We start from the raw sequence: 21,469 nt of genomic DNA on the forward strand, positions 1-21,469 counted from the left end.
AGACTCCCCGCTGAGCATGGAGCCCATCTCCAGGCTCCATCCCACAACCCATGAGATCATGACCTGAGCCGAAAAACTAAGAGTCAGACTTAACCAACTGAGCCACCCAGGTGTTCCCTGATATTTCTATTTTCTATGTTGTATTTCATGTTTTCAAGGTGCTGGTCATGACCCCCAAATTGATTTCATGATCCACTACCAGGTAGTGACTTATAGTTAGAACAACTATATCTCCTGTCTGTTGTAGAGGCCTTCTCTGTATAGGGTCTAGCTGTCCCTAAAAGATGCAGGAGATGGCACTCAAGTCCCCGTTGTTCTGAGGTCAAAGCAAGGTTTATGTATAAGAAAATAGACAGAAACCCTTCCAAGACTAGAGAGAGGCACAAGGGCGCAAATAGATCCCAGGGTGGGGGCGACAGATGAGGGAAGGTCCCCGAGAAGCCTGGTGGGAATCTTTGTGCCTCCAGAAATTAAACGGCAGTGTCAGATTTACCGGAGCAAACACAGATAGGCCATGGGCCTCTTCCTGCTCTGCTCCCAGATTATAGGTCTCCACCTGAGAAAGCTCTCGGTTACGCGGGTGGTGGAAGCGGGAGGTAGGTGGACATTCCCACTTCTGCCTAAAAAAGCCTCTTCAATAACCTCCTGCCTCTAGGCCTGGGGCCAGGTGCTAGCTGTGTGACTTTGGGTAGGCTGTTTAATTAGGTTTGGGGTGACAGTTGAAGCCAGGGCTCTTTGGGCCTGACAGCTCTCCTGAGAGAAAGCTCACCTACCTGCTTCATCCCTTTGCCTCACCCTTACCTCACCTGGAGCGTTGGTGAGGGGCAGTAGGAAAACAGAAGCACCTCCCCCCCCACTACCACCGAGTGCCAGAACATTGGGGCCGTGAGGGTGGGGCTCAAAGGAGCGGCTGTCCCTGTCTGTCTGTTGTAGCTGCTCGAGTGGGACCCGGTGTTCCTAAGCCAAGCTTTGGGAAAGGGAAACAGAGCTGGAGGGGCTTCCTCCCAGGGAGGTGCATGCTGCTCCAGAACCCTGCCCCTTTCACCACAGAAAATAAACACAGGGTTGGGCCAAGGGACACCTTTCATGACCTTCTGATGTCACTGAAATGTTCCATTTAAAAAAAAATGTTTATTTTTATTACAAACGGAACACATCCATTTTCTTGGTTTCTCTGATTGTCCCTGCAGAGGCTCAGTTCCGTTTTGTATTATAACTGGGAAGGTGGGGTCTAAGCACCAGCGTTCCAGAGCCCTGTGCCCTCCTGTCACAAGGCTTGCTCACTCCTGTCCTGGCTGCTCAGAGCAAGGTCCTGAGGGGCAGTGGGTTGGGTTGGGTTGGGTCGGGTTGAGGGGACAGGGGAGTGAACAGTTGGTGGGGGTGCCAGATCCTGGGGGCTGGGGAAGAGCTGATGGGAGTGGGTATAGCTTCTCTGTAGAGTAGCCTGGGACACCTCACTGGGGCCTCAGATTAGGGAAGATTCATTCTGCAAGGTGCAGGCATGCTGATCATCCCAACCCTACCGCTTAGTTACTTAACCTTTTGACTACCTTCCTCATATTAAAATGGGGATAACACTAGTACCTACTTTATAGGTTATTGTGAGAATTACATGAGATAGTATGTGAAGAGTTAGTGCCTGAAACACTGGGAGTGTTTAGGAAATACCGCTCTCACCAGCATCAACCTTCCCTCCAGACCTGTTCCTTCTGCATCTGCCCAGTTCCCCAAGCTAGAAACCTGAGGTCACCCAAGACTCTTCCTCCTCACGTCCACCCCCAATCAGTCCTGCAGACCAGGGCCTCTTCCCCTCCCAAGTATTATTAGTCAGGCCTTGTCCTCCTTTACATTCCTGGCTGCTACCTCGGGAGGCTGGCAAGAGGCTCCTAACCAACCTCTTTCCTTCTCTAGGTCCCAAATTCAAATCCTAGCTCTCCTAGAAGATGCAGATCTCATCCTGTCTATGTGGAACTTTCAGGATGGAGCTCAGATGCCTAGCTGGGCACAGATGGTCTCCAAGATCTGGCTCCTGTTGGCTTACCTACCCCATCTCCTACACCTTCCACACACCCACCCATGCTTCTGTCCAGAGGAACCAAGCACCTGTGATTCTTTGACACCCTTCGCCTCCATACTTTTGCAGATGCAGTTCTTTCTGCCTGGATGCCTTGCTTCCTCTCTGTGGCTGACTCCTCCCCCTATCAAATACATTTCAATTGCCACTTCTTCCTCAAATCCTCCCAGGTCTGTCTGAGATGCTTCGCTGTGCTCCTATTTTCATTTTGATTGTTCTGGACTGCCCCCCCCCCCCACTATAAGTGAGTAGGTACTTGAGGGCAGTTACTCTCTTTTTTTCTCCGTACTCCTGATGCCTCTCCCTGAGCCGGCACATAGTAGGCTCTGTTGAAGCCAGTCCCAGTAGGCATCTTCCTCCTTGCTGTACTCTTGGGGCACTGAGCCAGGGAGGTTGGGAGGTAGGATGCCAGCATCATAGGCACTTTCTCTACCACTCAGGAAGTGGGAGGCCTGGACCCAGAGTGGAGCCTGGGAGCCTAACCGACAGCACAGACACGGGAGCCTGGGACTCGGGAGTCCTATCTGCCCGGAGCTTTGGAAACTAGACTGAGGCCAGTCGAGGCGTGGTGAAACCAACAGACACACTTCGCCCAGGCATTCAAAGGGGTCGTTGGGTAGACGAACCTGCAGCAGGGCAGACCCTAGACCTCCCATCCCACGGTCAGTGTGCGAGAGTGTAAGATAAAGACAAATGGTACTATTTGGGGCGGGTGCTGGGACTCCCACCCCCCCAATCCAGGTTCCTTTCGTGCACAGCCTCGCCCCTCTTCCCCATCACTTAGTCCTAGGTGGCCACGTGACCTGCGCCCCCAGCAGCCACTAATCGCCCGGCTCCAGCCCTTCTCCTAAATAGGGAAGCGACTGGAGCAGATCGAGTTTCTGGGCCGCATTTACAGGTTCCTTAGACGAAGCCAAACCTCCTCCTTCCCTCGCTTCCCCCCCCCCTTCCGCCCCCCAAAGCCAACGGCTGGCGCCGTGGGAAAGGAAAGAAGGGGCCCCTCCGGAGCCCCACCCCCAGCCCTCCAGTCATTCCGGCCCGGGTGAGGCCCCTCCCTCCACCGCCGCTCTGCCGGCCCCTCTAGGGGCACAGCTTGGGTCGCCACATTCCAAACCCCTGGCGGCCCTTTGAGGTCACGTGGCGCGTGGGGGTGGGGCGGCAGGATGCCCCCGACCCAGGCTGGCGACCTCGAGGCTTTCCAGGGTTGCGGATGCTGGTCCCTTCTCCCCGGACCTAGCGTAGGCCAGATTTGCTTTGGCTTGTGGAAGCCTGGGAGTGATGCACGGCGGGTTTTTACCTTCCAGCGCCTACTGTGTGTCTGGCTCATGCTGAGCACTCAGGCTTCTCACCTCCAGCTCTTGTGGCACCCCAGGCCAGGCCACATACCTTTCCTACGGAAGACACTAGCAGGGAGTCGCCAAGGCATGGCAGCTCAGAGGGCTAGAATCTTAGCTCTTGGCCTGCAAAGCGGACAGGGAGGGGGGGAAGACTGGGTAGAGCCAATCCCTTAGTTTAGGACGCTGTCTGTCCTTGTTAGGCAGGCCAAGTCAAGAGCTAACCCTGTTCCCTGTGGTTAGCCTGGGTTCCGGACCTCTGAGAGCTGTACTTTGGGTCTGGGGATAGGGAAACTAAGGGGATTGCTTTCTCTCTGGGCTGGGCAGATGGTCCCTAAAATGCTTACTCCATTTTGGTGCCAACTCCGATAGTTAGAAAGCCCTACTGGAGCTGACCCTGGTCACACCAAGGGGCCTTGGCTTCTTTTTGGGGCTGAGGGGTGAGTGGGTGGATTGGAAGGTGAGGTACCGGCCACAGCCACCCTGCTGGAGAGGTATGACCTTGTAGGAAGGAGAGTAGCTGGTGGAATGGAGATGGCAGAAGGGAGCCGTATTTTGGATGGAGGGAGAGGTCTGCATTTTTTTTGTGAATCATTAATTCACTCATTCAAATATTTATTGAGCCCTTACTAAATGTGAGTCATGTATTCAACCATTTCATTCAACCACTTGCATAATCATCAACCTGTCCTGGGGCTACGGTGAGTAAGACAGGATTCCTGCCCTCATAGAGCTCACAGTTTTGTGGGAAAGCCAAACACTGGAGGGGCATTCACAGTGCTGAGAGCATCCGTGGGGCAGAGGGGCTGTGGGAAAGAGGAACACTTAGCCCAAATTAGGTGGGAGAGGAGGCTGGCTAAAGACAAAGTGTTAGAGGCCTGAAGTATAAACCATCCTTAATCTGTTGGGCTGTAGGGAGAGAAGGAAAGAATGAATAGCCTTCCAGGTAGAAGGCACAGTGCATGCAAAGTCCCAGAGGCACATTCTGGAAACTGCCAGTGAAGTAGGGTTGGCACACAGCCACTCGGTTGCTGGCTGACAAAATAGGAGGAAATGGAGAGATCGCATTTGGGAGAGGAAGAGGGCTGAGCTGATGAATAATGCCACCCGGGAAGGTGCCCCTTGGACTCCACTTAGGGTCCTGCAGGAGCGCTGTAGTGGAGAATGTCACAGCTCCTTTTATAGTTGATCTGTAAAATCAATATTTATTTTTATCAAGATACTACATACACAAGGCTTAAAAAATCAGATAGTTCTGAGGGGCTGTAACAAAAACAGAAGTCCCCTGGCCTTTTTCCCAATCTTTATCCTACTCCCTAAGGACAACCACTTTCAACTGTTTTAGTTGTTTCTTCTGGTATTTCCTTCCTTATTTCTAAATAATCTATGCACTGCCATTCTGGATTCATCCAGCTCATTTGTTGACTTCTTGTTTTGGTAGATGAGGATTTTGATTCTTGCTCCCACCCCCTTGATGTTTAGATCATAATTTATGGTTAAATCCATGTTCAGTGATTTCATTATTGACTTTGAAAATATTGTTTACTTTTGAGGCAAGTATTCTGGTTACATTTCCTCTTCTAATATAACTTTTTGTTGGATGCTCTGTTTACATTTCCTTTCTTGAACAACTTTCTTGTTTTTCCTGGAGTTAATTGCCTCATTTTTTTCTTTGCTTGGTTTTCTTTGAATCTCTGGCTCTGTCTTCCCACACCCTTCAACAGCTCTGTAAAATGCCTTCTCAGTACAGTTTTGCATATGGCCAAACCTGTCATATAATCTTACCGGTTCTGTTTTGTTTTTCCTTGGAGACATTTGTCCTGGGGAGCTGCATCCTTCCGTTCTTCTCTGGATGCATTGCTCTCCAGTCGAGGTCTGTGGCATATCTGTCACCCTCGGACTTCCCATTGCCAGTAGTTAAGAATTCCCTTTGCCCTTTTCCTCTTGCAAGGACTCAGTATCTTTCTCTGTTTACTTCCTTGTTTGGATGAAACACATCCTCCAGTAGCTTCTTGAGAAAGTGCCTGGGAGGTATGATGTTTTAGACACTTTTACATACCCGAAATGGTTTCATTCCCACCCTCACTTTTGCTTCATAGTTTTGGTTGGGTATAGAATTTTAGGTTGAAAATCATTTTCCTTCAGAATTTTGAAGACATCGCTCCTTTGTCTTGCAGCTTCGAAAATTTTGCAGTAGAGGTTTCATGCTATTTTGATTCCTGAGACTTGGAATTCATCTCCCTCCCCCACCCCCGCTTTTAGGATTTTCTCTTTTGTTCCTGATGTATTAAAACATCATAATGTATTGGCATGGGTCATTTTTCATGGCACTTGATAGGACTCTTTAATCTAACAGTGGTTTTCAAAGTGTAGTCCCCAGATAGCCGCTTCAGCATCACCTGTGGGAACATGATAGGTACTGATGCACATTGTGAGCCCCAGCCCACGTCTAATGAATAGAAACTCTCCTTAGGTCCCAGCAACCTGTGGTTTTTTTTTTTTTTTTTAAAGATTCTATTTAGGGGCGCCTGGGTGGCTCAGTCGTTAAGCGTCTGCCTCCGGCTCAGGTCATGATCCCAGGGTCCTGGGATCGAGCCCCGCATCGGGCTCCCTGCTCAGCGAGAAGCCTGCTTCTCCCTCTCCCACTCCCCCTGCTTGTGTTCCCTCTCTCGCTGTGTCTCTCTCTGTCAAATAAATAAATAAAAAATCTTTAAAAAAAAAAGATTTTATTTATTTATTTGACAGAAAGAGAGAGAAAGCACAAGCAGGGGAGAGGGAGAAGCAGACTCCCTGCTGAGCAGGGAGCCCGATGTGGGGCTCGATCCCCTAGGACCCTGGGGATCATGACCTGAGCTGAAGGCAGACGCTTAACGACTGAGCCACCCAGGCGCCCCTGCAACCTGTGTTTTGTTGTTTGTTTTATGGAGAGATAATTGACATATAACATGCTATTTGTTGCAGGTGTACAACATAATGATTTGATATTTGTACATACTATGAAATGATCACCACACTAAGTCTAGTTAACATCTGTCACCATACAGAGTGGCACATTATTTTCTTATGATGAGAACTTTTAAGATCTACTCTCTTAGCAACTTTCAAATATGCGATAACAATATTATTAACTGTAGTCACCCTACTATATATTGCGTGCCTGAGACTTACTTGTTTTATAACTGGAAGTTTGTACCTCTTGACTCCCTTTACCCACTTGGCTCACTTCCACCCCCAGCCTCTGGCAGACACCAGTCTGTTCTCTGTCAATGAGCTTGGTTTTTTGTTTGTTTAATATTTTTATGTTTAATATTTGCTTAATATTTTAATATCTAAAAATAATATATTTTAGATTCTTCATATAAGTGAGATCAGACTGTATTTGTCTTTCTTTGTCTGATTTATTTCACTTAGCATAACACACTCAAGGTGCGTTTATATTGTCGCAGATGGCAAGATTTCCTTCTTTTTGGGACGCCTGGGTGGCTCAGTCGGTTAAGCATCTGCCTTTGGCTCAGGTCATGATCTCAGGGGCCTGGGATCGAGTTCTGCGTTGGGCTCCTTGCTCCGCAGGGAGTCTGCTTCTCCTCTGCCTCTCTCTCTCTCTCTGTCCCTCTGTCTCTCATGAGTAAATAAATAAAATCTTTAAAAAAATTTTTTTCCTTCTTTTTCTATTGCTGAGTAATATTATATATTAATATATATTTATATATATAATCTGTGTTTTAACAAGCCCTCAGGTATTTTTGTGCATGCTAAGGTTTAAGAACCTGTTTTAACAATTTATGTCTTTACTTCTGGGAATATCTTTATTATTTCTTTGAAACGTCTGCAACTCTTATTATTTGGATACTGGACCTCTTGGATTGATCCTTTAATTTTCTTATTATTTCTCTCTTATTGGCCATCTCTTTTTTCTATTTTCTGGGAGATTTTGTCAATGTTATATTCCAATCCATTTACTAATTATGTTGTCATGAACCTTTTTCTTTTCTTTTCTCTTCTTTTCTTTTCTCTCTCTTTTCTTTCTTCTTCTTTTTTTTTAAGATTTTATTTATTTATTTGTCAGAGAGAGCGCGTGAGAGCACAAGCAGGGGGAGGGGCAGAGGCAGAAGGAGAAGCAGGCTTTCCGCTGAGCAGGGAGCCCGATGCGATGCGGGGCTGGATCCCAGGACCCTGGGATCATGACCTGAGCTGAAGGTAGACGCTCAACCGACTGAGCCACCCAGGCGCCCCTTCTTCTTCTTCTTCTTCTTCTTTTTTTTTTTAATTTTCAAGAGTGCTTTCATGTTCCTTGTTTTTTCTTTTCTTTTCCATTTGAAGGGTTTCATGTTCTTGGTTCTCTGGGTGCACGCAGTGTCATCTCTCTGAGGATATTAATTTGAAATGTTCTCTCTATATTGTTTCTGTATTCCTCCAATTTCACATTTTCTGTTGTTTTGATATGTATCACATTGTAGACTTTCCATAGAGGTCTGGTCTTCCCTGGTCGTCCATTCATATTTGAGAAGGAGGCAGCGGACGCAGTTGGAAGTTCTCAGCGTGGGCTCACGGTGGGGCAGTCAGGTGGCTGGCTGGACTCTTTCACTGGGGATTCCCAGTGGTCAGGATCAGTGGCACAGTCTGTTTTTTCCAGAATTGGATCCTTTGGTCTAGTCTCCAGCTTGAAGGTTATTAGGCCACCTGCCCAGAGTCCTAGAGCTGGGTGTAGCATGGGAAGTGGGGAGCAGTGTGTGGTAAGCCGGCTGAGTAACCCAATTCAGAATGCTGACTTTCACCCCGTTTTTGTTCTCGCTCCTTCTTCTCCACTGCCTCCCCCAGGAAAGTTCAGTATCTCCAGAATCCATCTTCCTGTCTCCTGCATGAGTGGGGAAGGGGACACAGTAAGTCATTTGATTGTGTTGGGTACAGCTGACTTTCCTGACTATCGAATTGCTCTTTAAATAGATCTTTGAACAGGCCCCCAGTTTTTAGACCCCTGTCTTCTAGTTTACTTGCAACTTCCAATTCCCAAGCTTCTCTGGGGTTCTGAGGGAAGAGTCAGCTTGCTTCTTCTTCTTCTTTTTTTTTTTTTTTAAGATTATTTATTATTTGAGAGAGAGAGAGAAGGAGAGAGTACATTAGGGTGGGGAGGGGCAGAGAGGGAGGGAGAAGCAGACTCCCCACTGAGCAGAGAGCCCGACAGGGTACTACACAGAACACTCCATGGGGCTCCATCCCAGGACCCTGAGATCATGACCTAAGCTGAAGGCAGACGCTTAACTGACTGAGCCAGCCAGGTGCCCCATCAGCTTGCTTTTTATGGGTATATGCCTCTGGACGTTTTGGGCCTGCCTTTCTTAGTCGTTTGTCACTTTTGCATCCACTTTCTGTTTTCATATGATGTAGTTCAAGATTTTAAATGTCTGCTAGTTTGGTTAAAGATGGAGTTTGGGTTTCTATATTTTATTCTCCATATCATTTTGGGGGGTTGATTTTTGAGGGGAAAAAGGAGATGGAAAGAGTTTTCCTCCACCATTTTGTGACCAGCAGTCTGAGCTGTATTCCTGAGGTACATAATAGTGATGTCTGTGCCCCACACTCCTGCTCCTGCTGACAAAGAGGGAGTGGGTTATCTGTAGGAAAAAGGTGAGCAGGGGGAGGAGGGGAGCTTCGGGAGCTTAGAAGAGCTGCTCTGGGAACTTGATTGGAAACCCCCCAGAGGTGACAAGGATTACTGGGCCCCAGGGAGGTCTAGTTGAGGTGAGACAGTGAGAATCAGTGGAACAAGGATGGAGGTCGTGAGCAATGGGGAGTAAAGCCCCAGCTCACAGGAAGAGCGTGAGAGGGGTGGGGGACATTCTAGAACTAGAGAAAGGGGCAGCAGAGTGGCTGGCCTTGAGGCAGGCCATTCGCCATGAGGCAGAAGAAGATAAGATGAGATTGAGAACCACAGTCAGCTGTTGATTGTGTGCCAGGGACTGAACCAAGTTCTTCCAAGCAGGCTCAGTGGGAGCCGGCCTCCAAGAGGAGGAAGGAAAGGAGTTTAAGGTCCCAGCAGGAAGGTCTGACTCTCAGATTGGGGGATGGGGCAGGTCTGAGGAACGGTGGAGTCTTGGGTCCAGAGGAGGGAGAGCTGCTCAAGAACAGAACCATGAAGAAGCATGTATCTGAGGAGGGGGAGAGGTGAGCTGGGGAAATGGTGGTGCACTTGCTCAAGTCTTCTGGAGGAAAGGCAATGGGTGGGAGAGGCCAGTCTTCTAGATGCATGGCCCCCTGGACATCAGGGGAGGAGAGAATTTTAAGAAGGGAGGGTGGTGACTTCAGTCCACTTTACTATGAACTGAACATCCCTGTGAGCGCCATCCCCAGGTCACAGCACGTTGGGGGCACCAGTGTAGTCCGGTCACCTGAAATACATAGCTGCTGGCTCTGAGTTCTCACAACCTCACTTTCAGAACCCACCAGGCATTTCCCGGGGTCTTAGGGCCATTTCACCTCTTCTTCAGTGTGGCCATTCTGTGTCGTGGACATGCGCTGACATCACCTTCCTGGCCACGAACCCTGCTCCTGTCACTTGTCACTGCATAACCCCCAGATCTGCATCAGCCAGAATCTTGTGGTCACAGGCCACAGGAACCAACTCTGGCTAACTGAAGCAGGAAAACAGTTGAGTGGAACGGTGGCAGGCAGCTCATGGATTCAACAGCACTCCCTATCTTCTTTTCTCTGCTGGTAAGCCTTGGTTTTGTTCCTGAATGTACACTGCCCTGTCCCCAGGGAAGGAGACCCCCCTCAGCCCACAGGAGAGGAATGTTAAGTCTCGGCAACTGTCAGGGTGCTTCTGCCTCCTTCCAGCACCTGGCTTAGGCCCAGGCATGTGGGGCGGCCCTGGCCAATGAGACGGAGGGAAGCCCGCTAGCCCAGAAGTCCTGACAGAGCCACAAGCTGTCTGGAAGTTTGAGGGGAGCCTTGACTTTACTGAAGATGGAATTAACCCTCTCTGCCTCTGAAGAATGATATACTTGCTCATTGTTGAAGTCACTTTTAGGGGGTCTTCTGTGGTTTTCAACCAAAAGGTCCTAACTATCACATAAATACCAAGTATCTTCCCTGGGTATTTGATGGGGTGCCGAGGGGAGAAGAAGCTGATGGCGAAAAGGGTAACATTAATAAGATTTCAAACAAAGGAGGCCGATGCATCTTTTGGGGACACAAGAATTACCTAATAGATGAGAATGGATGGAAGATGCTAGAGAGAAGAGGAACAACTCAGGGAGGAGGTCACCACTCATTAAGTAGACACTTGCTGTGTACCGGGCACCGTGACAGGGGTGAGGATGAGCATAATGATGAGCAGAAGACAAGATCCCCTGCTGTCGTGAAACTTTCAGCCCAGGTGTGGTGGGGGGACCATGAGCATGCAAATGACAAAATAAACAGGATAAGATAATGTAGGTGATTTTAGGGGAGTGGTTAATTTTGATAGAGGGTAGTCAAGGAAGTCTCCTCTGAAGAGGAGACCCGAAGGGAGAATGAGCCAGCCATGTGAATAAGGACATAGAGATTTCCCGAATGTTTCAGGGCAGCAGTTGGCTGTGTCTTGGCTGAGAGTTCAGTGCCCATTCCAGAAAGGGAAGAGGTGGCTGTAAGGCTGGACTTGGAGGCTCATGTGGGCTGGGAGTGACAGAGTAGCTGGAGACCTACCCTGTGGCAGGACAGGCTGGGAACTTCAGTGTCACTGACTTTCTAGGGGCTGGAAAAGTTTGAATGGCGTATCTGAAGGGAGAGCCTGTGGGTTGAAGGAAAGACGCTTGGGGCCAGCAGATGACCCTCTGGTCTCCGAGGGCCCAGCTACTTGCTGTCTTCCCTTGCCCATCCAGTCTGGAGTTCCGACCTGTTCCCCTGTTTTAACATGTCTTAATTTGGCCTACTGTAACAGAATGCCATAGACTAGGTGAGAAATGTATTTCTCACAGTTCTGCAGGCTGGGAAGTCCAAGATCAAGGTGCTGGCAGCTTCAGTGTCTGGTGAAGGCCTGCTTCCTGGTTCAGAGATGGCCGTCTTCCGGCTGCGCCCTCACATGGCAGAAGGAGTGAGAGAACTCTATGGGGTCTCTTTTATAAGAGCACTAATCCCATTCAGGAGGGCTCATGACGTAATCACCTCCCAAAGGCCCAACCTCCTAAAACTGTCACACTGGGGTTTAGGATGGCAACATATGAATCTCGTGGAGATGCATTCAGGCCATAAAAAACAGCTCAACCAGATCAATAAGCACCTCCAGAGTGTTTGTGTGGCTTCTGCTGGGAGTTCGTGTGGGATGGATACAACAGAAAGACCTGGCCTCACGGAGCTTGCTGGTCAAGGATTCAAGAATACTGTCTCTGAAACAATTAGAAAACAATTTATCAGCAGAAAATCAAGGACACCCAATAGGGTTATAGACCATGGGTGGCCATCACAAGCCCCTCACTGCATTGGTCACAACCTCCCAACCTAGCACCAATAGCCCTCCTTTCCTGCCCACTGCTCACGTCTTCCCCTAGGGCTAAGGGTGGCCTATTTCTTACTGAGCACCCCCCCGACCCCTTGAGGGGTAATTCATCCAGGTGGAGCCTGACACATGATTTCTGCTTATTCGATGCTACCTTCCTCTACCTTCTGGGGATGTGAAGGAGGAGGAGGGAGGGACCAGTCAGCTGGACTAGGACTCCTTGGCCCAAAGGTGACATTGCCCCAGTGGGCTCTTCAGGGGCCTACCCAGCACAAGGTCCTAGTTTGGGGGGTCCTGTAGCTGAACAGGAAAGAAAAATGCTGACTGCTTACCATGTTGGTCTGTTGAAGAGGCAGACCACTAGCATTTTTCTTGTATTATCTCATTAAATCCACGCAACAATCCTAGTAGGTGGGGACTTTATCCTACTTCACAGTTGAAGAGACTAAGTAAGGCACAGAGAGGTAAGGTCACGTGTCCTTGTCAAACAACTAGTAACTGGTGCAGCCAAGATTCGAACCCAAGCCGTCTGACTGCAGCATTCCGGGTTGATGCCATTGTACATGCTGCCAAACTGGCTCATTCTAGGAATTTCCCTTCTTGCCACAACATTAAGAACGGAGCTAGAGGCCATTCTGCGCGAGGACCAGTTCCTCTCCTCCCCGTGTGAAGAGAGGGAGTTGGGATCCAAGAGAAGAGGCATTCCAGAAAAGGCACTGCCATGTTGGCTATTTTTCCTTAATGCTCCCCAGGCAGGAAGCTCTAACTTTTGATTTGCCAGGTGTCTCTCTGGTCTTCTAATTAACCCCAAAGTCAGCCTTCCGCCAGAGCCCTGCCTATAGCTGCAGTCCATAATAACCCTGTGGCTCCGGGGCTGGTCCTCTGGGAGAGGCAGAGAGGACAAAGCAAGTACCAACTGGGGGTGGAGTTTCCTGTGATGATGTTCCCTTTGCCTCATCTATAAAAAGCTCCAGTATGATCTACCCCATCTATGGTGGAGTCCAGGGTGGCAGAGTGTGCGGGAGGAGGAAAAAATCAAGCTGAAACAGCTCCTCTTTGCCTCCCTGGATTCTCTTCCAAAATGCTGTCAGCACTGCCAGTTGGAAAATATTTTTCTCCCTCCCTTTGTCTTCTTTCTTATTTAAAAAAAAAAAAGAAGAAGAAAAAAAGCCATCTGGTGTCAAATTCACTCCTGGCACATCATAAAGGGTAGCACTAAAAATGTCCCCGAAAAACTAAAAGCAAAACCACAGCAGTACACATGGGATTTAATCTCAGCATCCTAGAATTTCAGAGTGGCCAGGGGCCTCGGGGATCCAACCTTTCCTGGTTCACAGGAGGAAACGGAGGCTGGGGGTGGGGGGTTGGGCCACTCTCTCCAAAATGTTTCTTGAGCGCCTACTATGTTCACAAGGCACTCTCGGGCGCGGGAGACCGATCGTGAACAGAAAACCCAAAACCCCGGGCCGCCTTGGAGTCCTCAGTGGGCGGTTCTTGCCTGGTCCTGCGGCCTGCCTCTGCCCCGCGTTCCCCCAACGGCCCGGGGGCGGGCGCCTGGCCCCGGCCATCGCAGCCCCACGCCGCCCCGGCGGCCGCCCGCGTGGGTGTCACCTCCAGGCTGCGGGCCCGCCGGGGCGTCGGGTGGCGCCGCAGTCCCGGCCGGGGCCGCTGTTTACTTTTGGGCGAAGTTCGCCGCGCGCCGCCCCGCCGCGGTCCCCCGGCGGCTCTGGCCGTAATCTCCCGCCGCTTCCTCCCGCCGCCGCTTTGGCTCCGCATTCCTCAGGGTTGAGCAACAACTTTCCCTCCGAAGGCGGCTGGGCCGGGGCCAGAGGGGCGCGGCCCGGGCCTCGGTGCTTCCCGCCGCCCCCCAGGCGCGGGTCGCGGTGCAGAGCGCGGCGCGCGGCCGCCAGTCCCTGCCCCCAGGAGCCGCGGCTGCCGCGGGGTTGGGGGGGCGTGGGGGGTAGGGGTCGCAGGCCGGGGTGCAGCTCCGAGTTCCCGCCGGCTTGTGGCAGGATTGCCCGAGCGCCGGGTGGGTGCGTGGGCCTGACCCTGGCCTTGATTGTGGAGCTGGTGGTCCCCGCTGACCGCCCGGTCTGGCGCCCAGCACGGGGTGAGCACGCAAAGTTTGCATCGGGTTTCTGCTCCAATTCTGAGGGTTCTTTGACCACGGAGAGAGGAGGGTTTGGAGTAACTACAGAAGAGAGGTCCTAACCCAGTTCTTGGCCTGAATGTAAATATTTACAACAATCATATTAATACAGGCACTTGAAATACACTCTCATGCCTACTGAGCTTCAACGTATCTCTGGGACAAAGTTGGTTTCTTACTATTTACCTTATTTTAGGAACTAGAAAGCCCGTGACTAGTTAGATGCCGAGAAGGAGTTAGCCCAACTGAGCACCCTCTCTGGAGCCACCTCAGGTCTGCTGACCTCTCAGGTCAAGCAAAGCCCTTTCTGCACCCTGATGTGACCAGGAACTGGCCTCACTTTCTCCACTCAGGAGTTGAGTGCTAGGGCCTGGACAGGGGAGCGGAATTAGATAATATTAAGCTCTCAACTCACTAAAATATAAGCTCCAGTGGGGATTTGGCTGTTTTGTTTACTGCAGTATTCCTGGCTCTGAAAACAATGCTTGGTAATAGTAGATGCTCAATAAATATTTGTTGAGTGGATGAATGACTATAGTAAAGGTCTTCAGATTCCTAAGAATGAAATACGTATCCTCCCTTCTTGCTCCTTTACCTTCCATTGCAACTCATGCTTTCTTTCTCTTCCTGCCTCTTAAATCTTGAGCTTAGGTTTTAAAGTCTTTGTGTGTGTGTGTGTGTGTGTGTGTGTGTGTGTGTGTGTTTTGTTTTGTTTTAGTTCATTTGGAATAATTTTAGGCTTACAGAAAAGTTGCAAAGGTAGTAAAAAGAGTTCCCATATACTCTTCACCCAGCTTCCCCCGAAGTTAATATCTATGTCACCATGGTACATTTGTCAAAACGAAGAAATTAACATTGGTGCAATACTATTAAGTAGACAACATACTTTACTTGGATTTCATGTTTTTTTCACTCATATCCTTTTTCTGCTCCAAGACCCAATCTGGGATATCTCGTTGCATTTTGGGCCCGAAGCCTCTTAATGTGTAATCCAGATCTCATCGTGTAGGGTCTCTTTCCTTGGCAATGATGCAGGAGGCAGAGTCCCTGGCACTGGACTGAGCTTCCTGTCCTGGGGGCCTAGGAAACACCTTGAGCCCTGGATTTCCTGAGAGTGATATTAAGGGATTCCTCCTGGGTCTGCTTGCTGGATCTGGGAGCATCTGGTACAAATCTAGACCTGGAGGCCTGCTCTGGGTCTCCCCTCCCTGCCCCCATACCCGCACCATGCATACACCAGAAAGGAGATGAACATGCTGCTCCAGGTGATCTGACCTGGGTCTGCATTTCTTTTGGGACCTGACTCTTCCCTGTGCCCCTCATTACCTGGTACCCATTCCTTGGTCTTCATGAGGGCCAGACCCCATTCATTTCTCCCCAGCCTCACTCTCCTTTTCCCCCATCCTGGAATCCTCTTCTAGCCTGAAATCCTCAGGGAAGCAGCTAAGGATTCTGTTTTGGGCTATGTTACTTGCTCACAGCTCACCATTAGGCTAGCCTTGGGATTGGAGATGAGTGAAGTGAGGGACAATCCGTGTATTCAGTTGGCAAGGATTTATTGAGCCTGGTTGAGTCACAAAGATGAACAGTTCTGATCCTTGCTCTCTTAAGTCTTAACGGTCTGGAGGAAGAGACAGGTAATATGAACAAATAATCGGGAACATGCCTATATAGAGATAATGTGCATACACACTTTGGGGCAGCACTTAGGGGCAGAGCCTGGTTGCTTGGATCATGGAGGAACATTGGGACAGCTCCTGAGGTCATGCTTGAGTTGGATCTTGAAAGATGGATAGAAATTGGTAGGTGCTCAAGAAGGGGGCAGGGAGAGGAGAGATGGGTGCTCCTAGCAGAAGTGAAAGCAGATGTGAGGGTGCAGGTGCATCTAAGATTGTCGGGGAGCATTGTTGGGGATCTGCAGAGTAGCCCAGTGTGGCTGGAACATGGGGGTGTGTAGGAGATGGCAGGAGAGAGACAAGCTGGATAAACAGAACAATCAGGTCTTAGGTTCCACAGTTGGGAGTTTAAACTTTGTTCAGTGGCTGGTGAGGGCTATGGGCTCATTTACTTGTTAGAATGGTCACTTGGGTGCCTCTTTGGAGCCTGGATTCTGAGCGAGAGGTAACAGGGTCTGAAACAGGGTAGTGGAGTTGGGGCAGAGGGGACAGACACCAGAGAAACTGAGAGGCAGGGCTCAGTGACTGGATAGTGGAGTGGGGTAAGGGGTAAGAGGAGTTAGGGTGACTTCGGAGGGAGTTCTGGTTTGCAGGATGGAGAGGAGAGGGATGGGGTTGGTGGTGGGGGGATGCGGAATGACCTGGACTTGTTTTCACCACACATCCCTGAGCATCTTGAGTGGGGGTGAAGTTGGGTATTGCACGCATGGCCTGGCTGGCCCCAGCCTCCTTGCCCAGAGGAGGACCGGCTCAGGGCAGGGGGCCAGTTGCTGAACAGGCCAACTGAGGGTTGTCGTTCTAGGGTGATCTACCGGGGACACCTTGGTGGTGAAGTGGGGAGGAGGGGATCGGGAAGAGATGGGGTAGGGAAAGAGAAGGGGTGAGGTTTGGCTCAGGGAACTGAGGAGAAGGTCACCAAGTCACTCCAGATGCAGAAGCCAGAGGAGGTCTCGGCACCCTCCTCTAACGTGGGGACTGACTAGGTGGGGACCAGGCAGTCCATGGGGCCCTGAGCAAACACTCAGAGCTGAGGAGGTGAGCAGGTGCGGCAGCTCCCCTGTCATTGGGCACTGCAGGACCTGCTGGGATTCTGGAAGCGGCTGAAGTTCACCTGAAGACCACTCCCTCTGGTAGTGGGAGGGGCAGAGGCACCTGAAAACACCTGTGTGCACAGTTCAAGTAGCTGGGAAGGAACTTGTGGCCGACTGTTAGTAACTATGATACCCTGCAGAAACCCCGATTCTTAGCTGGACACTGTCAAGAAGTGTGACTATCTGTGATTTTATCCTATTTATAAGCTAACAAATTGGCCCACGTCATCGTTGCTGGCAGGAGCTGAGGCTGCTGGGCCAGAGATGAGGGACGTTTTATTGTTCACAGCAATAGCAGAACAGTGGCAGCCTCAGTTCCCACAGGGCTTCACAAAGAGACCCAGGTGATGCCTGGACACACGTGGGTTGCATTTCAGGAGAGGAACTCAAACGTGGGGAAACCAAATCTTTTTTAACAGGCAGCATGCCCTGCCCTTTGCTCTGGAGGGAGGCTCTATATACCTTCTATGGGTGTTCACTATCCTGGAAATGATAGTCTGGAACAAAGGACAGTCAGTATTTCACTTGTAAGACATGAAGAAATGGAATAGAACCGCGGAGGATTGTCTGCCAACAAACACATGGCCACATACAGCAAACAATACGTTTCCCAGCCTCTCTTGCAGCTAGGTGTAACCATCTAAGTCATGGTCTGTTAAGTATAAGCTTTCGTGTGGCAGCTTCTGGGAAATTGCAGAAGATGGCTGGCAAGTGCCCTGGGTTCCTTCTTCCCATCTTCTTTTTTCCTGATGGCTGGAATGTGGACATGATGTTGGAGTGTGAGCAGCTGTGTTGAGCCAGGGGTGGCACATAAGGACTAAGGATGGCAGAGCCGCAAGATGCAAGAGGCCCGAGTCTCTGATGGTATTGGAACTTACAAACTAGGTCTGTGCTGATTATCTTCAGACTTCTTTATGTGAGGGCAAGATAAGCTCCATCTTGTTTCAGCTTTTTTTTTTTTTTTCTTTATCCAGCCAAATTGGATTCTGACTGATAGAGGGCTAGCACAGACGAGGACCAATAGAGAGTTAAACCTGTCAGCAGAGAGAAGGGTCGGGGCACTTTTCCCTCTTCCCCTCACCTCAGCCTCAGCGGTGACAGGGGGAGGGGTGGGGGAGTCACCTCTGGCTTGTTCACCACCCACTGGCGATGCCCCATTCACAAGGGGGCCCAGGCCGGCCACGCGACCCAGCAGCGTCCATTTGAAGGCAGCAAGCAACAAGCTGGCTCCATTCACAAACCCTGTCCTCCTTTGAAAACCAATCACCGTGCAAAGCGTGACTGGGTGGTGGCCAGCGCTGACCCATCTGTCACGCCCTTTCAGGGAGCCAGGCGAAGGCAGCCGGCCTGGGCGAGCCAGCCCCTTTCCCTTTGTACCCCAGGGACACGCACTGTAAGGAGATCACAGTGCCTACTGAATTATTCAGAGCTGCCCTGAGTGTCAGTTTTATTATAAACATGCAGATTGCTCCGGGCTCCAAACTTCCAACCCTCCAGCACCATCTCCCTCCAGGATTTTTCACTGGCTGCTTTGTGCTTGTGATTCTAGACTCCCCAGGTCTTGCCGGCCTAATTTGCCTTTGACTGGTTCCTACCTGCCGCCAGGCATGAAGGCCTCCGTGCCCTTTACCCACCGCTTCTACGGGCCCCATTCTTTGCTCAAAGACTGTCCTCCCTGCCACCCCAGCAGTCCTGCCTCTTCCCTGTCTCTTCCTGGCTTCACCGCCCCAGCGCCCCGCCTGGTGACATCAGACTCTCCCGAGTGCCTGCCCGTTAGGGACATGTTAATAGCAGGATCCTCCACGTCTGTGGGCCTCCCGCTAGTCCCCGGTCCTCGTGAGGCTTTGCGGTCTCCCCTCCCATCCTCGTGTTCTTGCCCCAGCTCAGCCTCTCCCCTTCCCCACAGCTCCCAGTCTCCCCGTTCTCTCTGGAGTTGGTCTGGAGACTACCCCCCAGCTGGTAATGAGGCGGAGATGGTAATGCACATTTAAGAGTAATGAAATGCAGTGATATTTCAGGCCTGACAGACCTATTTCTGGCAGCCTTAGAATTAAAGTGTGAGGCTTTGTACTGCAGCTGCTACTAGGAGCCTTCAGAGTTTTTCTAAAGATGTGAATAAAGCTTCCAGGGTTTCGGCTCAGATCACTGGGGCTATTTATCCTGCTGCTGCTTTCATTGTACCTTTTTATTTGAAATTTTAGAGCTTTTAGATGAAGGAAACACAGCAGCAAGTGCAAAGCATACAAAATGTCCTGGTGGGGGGGAATGTCCTGGTTTTCCTCTGCGATTGTCCCCGCGGCTCTGAGGAAGAAGAGCTGCTCACAGGGCTTCCTAGCACGGGGAGCCTTGCCCCTGTGCCCCTGGGAGTGCGGTCTTCCTGGATTCTTGCCCCGTTGCAGCAGGGAGTGCGGCCCCCTGAGAATGCTCGAGGAGGGAGTCCCTGCCACCAAGATTGGTGGGGCTGGGCGTGGGCTGGCCCTCCCTCACCGCCTCACTGCTGTGAGCTGAGTATATGCCGCGCTTGGTTGGGGAATGGGCTAGGAAGAAGCAGACCCACTCTGGGCCAACAGTGACAGCTCATTTTTCCGACGCCAGCCAGGGAAGCCAGCCTGCTCATTCCCATCTCTGCACCCAACCCCATCCCCCCATGGCCACCATGGCCACTGCAGCCACCCACGAGGAGAGGCCACGTAGGGCAGTGGCACAAGGCATGGGCTCTGCCGTCAGACAGAGGTGCATCTGGGGGTGCATCCTGGCTCTGTGCACCAACTGCAGTGCCCTTTCGGGACCTCGGTGTCCCTACCTGTAAAATGGGGACCATGATGCATCATTTACTGTCCTCGCGCTGTATGAAAGTTACCTGCCACATAGGAAGTGGCAATGTCTATTATTAATATTGAGGGTGTCTCAGGAGTCAGGAGAGCTGGCTTTCCTTCCTGGCAGGGCCACTCATGGGCCACGTCCCTTCTCCCTGCCATAGCAGCAGAAAAAGAAGGGGCTTTGGGGTCGGACAGAACTAGGTTCCGATCCCCCCCCTCTTTTTCTGGCTTTGTAAGCTTGGGCAGGTGGCTACACCTCCTCCATCCCAGTTTCCTCGGCCGACAAAACAGTGATCATGAGCACTCACCTCAAAGAATCGTGGTGAGGATTCAATGAGATCATCGTTATACGGAACCCACACAGTGCCTGGCAAACAGGAGGTGTTGTGTCAATAATAGTGCCCCTGCCCCCTTCTCTTCTCCTCCCTCTGCTTCTGTTCAAAGGAGAGAAGGTTCAGATCCAGCCACCAGTTTGCCGGAAATGCAGGAGGAAGACAAGCATGTCAGATGTCAGCAGGCAGGGGGAGACCGTTGGCAAAATCCAGAATTGGGGAAATTCCAGAGGAGAGATGACCCAGAATCTTCAACGAGTAAATGACACGAGGGAGAAAGAGGGAGAACCAAATGGGATGTGTGGATCCTGATTCGAACAAACCAACTGGGAAAAAAAATAAGAGACCAGTAAGGAAATTGGGCTAATGGCTGGATATTTGATAACGTTAAGTAATTGTTATTTTTTTTAGGTGGGATAATGGTATTGTGCTTGTGGTTAAAAAGTCTTTATCTTTTAGAACACATACACAAGAAATGACAGATTAAGCAAAAGGGCAATTGGGATTTGCTTTAAAGTCATGCAGTGGAGTGAAGCGAGGCAGGGGGTGGGGAGGCATTGGTGAAGCAAAATTGGCCAGGCGGATAGAACAATTAAATTGGATGATGGTAGATGGGGGGGGTTGTTAAAAACTATTTTCTCTCCTCTTGTATATGTTTGAATATTTTCATTAAAAAAAAAAAAAAAGGCAGTGATCCTTTCTAGATGGGAAGTGTCTTCTCCCATCTGTTTCTTCCTCGGCATCCTCCCAGCCCCACCCTCGGCTCCTGCGCCTTATCCTTGCCTGGACTGTCTGTGACAACTGCCTCCCGATCGCCTCCCAGACTTGGGTCTCTCTCCCTTCCAGTCTCCTTCCCATTCTGCCACTAAGTTATCTTCCTAAAACGCAAATCAGATCATGTTACCTCCTTGCTTAAAAACCTTTTGGTAGCTCCCTATTGCCAATCATCTATTAGAGGCTAAAATCCTTATGATATTCAGAGCCATTCACCGAGTAAACTCTTCCTGCCCAATTCCTATTCTGGTGTAGTCGTCACCCTGTCGTGAAGCCTGGTTGTGCTCACACTGGTCAGGCACTCTCTGGCCTCCGGGACTTCTCTTATGAGGCTCTCTATTTGGTGTGTCCTCTCCCTTGACCCTAACTTCATTTATTGAAGACTTAAGTATTTTTCAAGGCTCAGTTCAAACGTCATTCATCTCCATGCTTTCTGGAATTCTTTACACTGTTCACCAGATATCTCTGCGTCTCTGCCTTCTGGCGTATCTTCTGGTAGAATCTCACTTCCTGGCTTTCTGAGGTTGGATGGGGCCATGTGACCAGTTTTAGCCAATGAGTTATATGTGGAAGTCATACATTTCATTCCTGGGCCAAGAATTCAATTGCTAATTCAAAACCCTTTGGAGCTCTCTTTCCCTCTGGCTCAGCAATATCCAGATATCAGCTGCTCCATCGGGCTGGGTTCTGGCTTGAGCATGATGCCATGGACTAGAAACTCCTGTCCGCCACAAGGGCTACGTAGTG

At 50.4% G+C, this 21,469-nt stretch overlaps 1 long non-coding RNA gene across 2 annotated transcripts in view; it reads left to right on the plus strand.

Moving 5' to 3' along the window:
* The window catches only part of LOC118526621 (uncharacterized), a 49,263-nt gene that overhangs the window by 2,712 nt on the left and 25,082 nt on the right, over positions 1-21,469 (plus strand). The window contains exon 2 of one of the 2 annotated variants that reach the window (XR_013449240.1): positions 9,894-10,119. The exons of the other annotated variant lie outside the window; for it this stretch is intronic. This is a non-coding gene — a long non-coding RNA (uncharacterized LOC118526621). The remainder of the gene's footprint in view (positions 1-9,893; positions 10,120-21,469) is intronic. 2 annotated transcript variants of the gene reach the window in all.

Source organism: Halichoerus grypus, chromosome 6 (genome assembly GCF_964656455.1).
Source record: "Halichoerus grypus chromosome 6, mHalGry1.hap1.1, whole genome shotgun sequence".
NCBI classification, from domain to species: domain Eukaryota; kingdom Metazoa; phylum Chordata; class Mammalia; order Carnivora; family Phocidae; genus Halichoerus; species Halichoerus grypus.